Raw genomic sequence first — 5,430 nt, 5'->3', positions numbered from 1 at the left:
ATTATTAATTTGCCATATGTATATAAATTGTCCGCCTCCGTAGTGTAATGGTCAGCACGCTCGGCTACCGTACTGGAGGTCCCGGGTTCGATTCCCAGGGAGGGTCAAATAAATATAAGTTATTTTTTCACTCTAATATTTATTCAATATTACCCTGGACTGGTACCTGAAGCGGAGGGCTGAATACCTCTCTTTCGTGTTAATGATCTCTTGATGAATGTTGTCTTCAACACTGCGTTTATATGATGTAGTGCCCTATTCACCATAAGGGTGTTGATAAGGGTTTGAATGAAATATAAATTGTATTAAAAAATGTAACTACATTAAATAAACAGAAATAAAAAAGGTAAATTCTCGTTTGTTCGAAATCTAAAATCTCCTCGTGTTATTCGCTCTTTCACCGTTTTGTAATGCTTAGCACGACGACGGACGAAAAGAATTAGCACGATCAGATCAATCAGAACCTAAAATCTAGTGGTGTCAAAGGTCTGCGTAATCGGGGGGCGTGTATGACTAGATGTATGGATGTGGAGGAGGCGAGGAGTGTATATCAGGACAGAAGAGTGTGGCGTTCTATCATTTCTGACTACCCCTGCAGGGAAAGTGTGATGGCAGTGTAGTAGTTGTAGTAATAGTAGTAGCATGTATAAATATAATAATAATAATAATAAAAACCCTTATCCGCACCAAATGGTGCATAGGGCACTGCTTCATATAAACGCAGTGTTATCTTGAAGGAAAGGTGATCAGCCCTCCGCTTCAGGTACCAGTCCAGGGTATTATTAAATAAATATTACAGTGAAAAAAACACTTATATTTATTTTGATGTATATATATATATATATATATATATATATATATATATATATATATATATATATATATATATATATATATATATATATATATATATATATATATATATTCGCCTCAATACAGGCTATGCCTGAAGACCCAAAGTGCAGATAAATTACATATATTTTCATGTATATTCAAGAAAGAAAAAAAAATATATATTGTATGTTTTTGCTTAGAATTTTCGCTTGAAATTATAGTAACTTTAAACATAAAGAGTAGGGGGAGTATGCCAAAAAAACTAGCCTAAAAAGGGACATGATAAGCGGTGTTGCATAGGCCGCAGCCAGATACCAGAAATTCAACAAAAAAAGCTCTTTATAAGGATTCGAGAATAGGCTCTCTGGAGTGGATTTGGGAAGGGTTGATACTGTTGACGAACTTGATATGGCAATATTTCTAGAAAAAAAGGTGTCCGGTCCATAATACTTCTGCGATGAACCCATGAAGCGCTAGAGTCGGGACAGAGGATAGAACGACACGTCTTAAGATATATTTTGGTTATATTATGACCTATTATTTTTTAACATCTAATCAAAGATGATGAAGAATATGTAAGTCTGGGCATTTACGGGGCTGACGACCGTCATAGGCTGGTTTAAGTGATCACTTTACACACGTGTGACATTCACCAATTCTACCCATTATTGACAACCACACCACTCAAATTCTTGGAAGTTCTATATATATGAACCAATTTAGAAACCTTGTTCTTGAATCACTAGAACTTCACTAGAGATGTAAATATTCCAGACTTCCATATTCTTCTTCATCTTTGATGAGATGTTAAAAAATAATATGAAAATAACTCCTGTAATTGGAGATAATCCAGATTTTGTGAACAAGTATTTGGACACACTCAAAATGTAGTATATTATGACCTCATGAATGAGTGAGGAAAGAACGGTAAAAAAAAATGAGGCAAATGTTAGTGGGAAAAGAAGCAGAAGAAGACCGAGAAAAACATGGCACGATCAGGTATGCCAAATACTTGAAAGTGGTCAGGTTAGGAGTCGTAACAATCGGCGGGTATGTATGAGGAGATGCCTGAACGTGGAAGAGGCGAAGAATGTTTGCAATGACAGAGTGGTGTGGCGCTCTATTCTCTCTGCCTACCCCTGCGGGGAAGCGGCGTGATGGTTAGTTAGTTATGACCTTATAATCCCATACAAAATACTTCAATAAAAATATATAAATATAAACCATATAATTTATATTTAAAACACTGACTTTGTGATTCTCCATTTTATAATTAAAATGTAACTTTGTTTTAAAATCACTTTTAAGTGATTTTATGACGACCTTTACAGGCTGGTTTAGGTGATCGATTTACACACGTGTAACATTCACCAATTCTACCCTTATTGACAACCACACTACTCAATTTTGTATATAAATGTTCTTCTCCGTCATAATCCTCATTGCTGAGGGTTGTGACCCTTGCAGAAGCAATGACTCTTCTCCAGTTATCCCTTGACTGCGCTGCACGTAGCGCTCCAACCACTGAGGTGCCTGCTGCTGTATATGAACCAATTTCGAAACGTTGTTCTTGAATCACTAGAATTTTCACTAGAGACATCTATTGGTGAGATGAAAAGAAGACAAAATCATACACCTAAGTAACTTCAAGTTAACTCAGAAACGGTGAAATGTATAAACTCACGCCTCTAGCGAGGTAGCGAGTGTTTTTGCCTAGAATTTTCACTCATGAATCACATGAGATTATAGTAACTTTAAACATAAAGAGTAAATCCACTCACGAGTAGGCAGAGGCTATGAAACTTATAAAGTTGAAACCCGAGTAGGGACATGATAAACGGTGTTGCATAAGCCGTAGCCAGATTTCAGAGTCACTTGGAAGTTAGGTAATTAAAAAATACATAATATATTAGTACGCGAATTATTATTATTTTTTTATTATAGTCTCGACAGAGACGAAGTGTATTATGTCATTCGATTCATTTTTAGTACGCGATTTATAAATAATACTCTGAATGATGTCTCCAAAGAGACGATGTGAAATTTTATGCCATTCGACATAACATTATCTCATGCATGTCTTAAGAGAGACGATGTGAAATTTTATGCCATTCGATACTTCATTATCTCATAGTTAATATATAATTATATATTATATATTATTATATATATATATATATATATATATATATTATATATATTATATATTATATAATATAGTTAATTTTTATGTCATTAGATAATTCATCTCTTACATGTCTCAACAGAGACGAAGTTAATTTTTATGTCATTAGATAATTCATCTCTTACATGTCTCAACAGTGACGAAGTTAATTTTTGTGTCATCAGATAATTCATGTCATACATGTCTCTACAGAGACGAAGTTAATTTTTGTGTCATCAGATAATTCATGTCATACATGTCTCTACAGAGACGAAGTGTGTTTTCATGTCATTTGACATTTCATTGACTCATAGGCTATGAAACTTAAAAGGTTGAAGCGGAGTAGGGTCATGATAAGCGGTGTTGCATAAGACGTAGATAGATTTTAGAGTCGCTTGGACGATAATTGAAACGAATTATTATTACTCTCATAAATTAAAACTATTACACCTTGTTCCATATAAAGGCCAAATTATGAATTATCTTGAAAATTTAGAAATACAAAAAAACCTGAATTCTAATAATAATTTATTAAATAATATATTGTTTCAAAATTCTTCACCTTTGCTTTCCATATTTCCTTTTTTTTCAAACTCCGCCCCTTGACTAACCCCTTCCCCTTACTTTCCCCTCTCCTTATTTATAGAACAATTTTATATTTTATATTTTAGTTACTATACATAAAGACATAGAAAGGAGAGTGATTGCTGGGAACAGAGTGAATGGTGCACTAAAATCAGTTTTAGCAAATAAAAATCTATCAGCGGAAGCTAAACTGGCAGTACACAATGGAGTTCTGATTCCGACCCTTATGTATGGAAGCGAAGCATGGAGTTGGCAAAAGAAGGATGAAATCAGACTGAATGCAGTCGAAATGCGATCCCTCATACGAGTGTGTGGCAAAACGATGTTTGATAGATGTTCGAATGATGAAATAAGGAAAGAATGTAAGGCTGAGATAAGCACTATCGATAAAATTAAGAAAGGTGTGTTGAGATGGTTTGGACATGTGGAGCGTACGAGTGAAGAAAGAACGGTTAAACAAATTTATGGAGCGAATGTAGTTGGAAAAAGAAGCAGAGGACGACCGAGGAAAACTTGGCACAATCAGGTACGTCAAATACTTGAAAGCGGCCGGGTCAGGAGTCGTAATAATCGTCGGGTATGTATGAGGAGATGCATGAATGTAGAAGAGGCAAAGAATGTTTGCAAAGACAGAGTGGTGTGGCGTTCGATTCTCTCTGCCTACCCCTGCGGGGAAGCGGCGTGATGGTTAGGTTAGGTAAGGTTAGGTTAGGTAAGGTTAGGTTAGTTATATATTAACCACACTATAAAGGAATAAGGTCAAAATACTAATGTTGAAATTACCGATATCTTAAAAGTGAAAATAAAATTACATCCAATACAAAGAAAGAGTTCAAAAACTAAAGTTGAAATTACCCATTTTTTCGGTAATTTTTTATTTAATATGGAACAAGGTGTAATAATTAAAATTATTATTACTCTCATAAATTAAAATTATTACACCTTGTTCCATATAAAGGCCAAATTATGAATTATCTTGAAAATTTAGAAATACAAAAAAACCTGAATTCTAATAATAATTTATTAAATAATATATTGTTTCAAAATTCTTCACCTTTGCTTTCCATTTTTCCTTTCTTTTCAAACTCCGCCCCTTGACTAACCCCTTCCCCTTACTTTCCCCTCTCCTTATTTATAGAACAATTTTATATTTTATATTTTAGTTACTATATATAAAGACATAGAAAGGAGAGTGATTGCTGGGAACAGAGTGAATGGTGCACTAAAATCAGTTTTAGCAAATAAAAATCTATCAGCGGAAGCTAAACTGGCAGTACACAATGGAGTTCTGGTTCCGACCCTTATGTATGGAAGCGAAGCATGGAGTTGGCAAAAGAAGGATGAAATCAGACTGAATGCAGTCGAAATGCGATCCCTCATGCGAGTGTGTGGCAAAACGATGTTTGATAGATGTTCGAATGATGAAATAAGGAAAGAATGTAAGGCTGAGATAAGCACTATCGATAAAATTAAGAAAGGTGTGTTGAGATGGTTTGGACATGTGGAGCGTATGAGTGAAGAAAGAACGGTCAAACAAATTTATGGAGCGAATGTTGTTGGAAAAAGAAGCAGAGGACGACCGAGGAAAACTTGGCACAATCAGGTACGTCAAATACTTGAAAGCGGCCGGGTCAGGAGTCGTAATAATCGTCGGGTATGTATGAGGAGATGCATGAATGTAGAAGAGGCAAAGAATGTTTGCAAAGACAGAGTGGTGTGGCGTTCGATTCTCTCTGCCTACCCCTGCGGGGAAGATGGTTAGTTAGTTAGTTAGTTAGTTATTATACAGACCTGAATGATGGAAGTTTAACTTCTGAAACATGTAGTCTATAATAAAACTCAAGTGG

This window comes from Brachycentrus maculatus, unplaced genomic scaffold, assembly GCF_059751285.1.
Source record: "Brachycentrus maculatus isolate JH-2025_06_01 unplaced genomic scaffold, ASM5975128v1 h1tg000243l, whole genome shotgun sequence".
Lineage (NCBI taxonomy): Eukaryota > Metazoa > Arthropoda > Insecta > Trichoptera > Brachycentridae > Brachycentrus > Brachycentrus maculatus.
Note: the sequence above shows the minus strand (reverse complement) of the source record.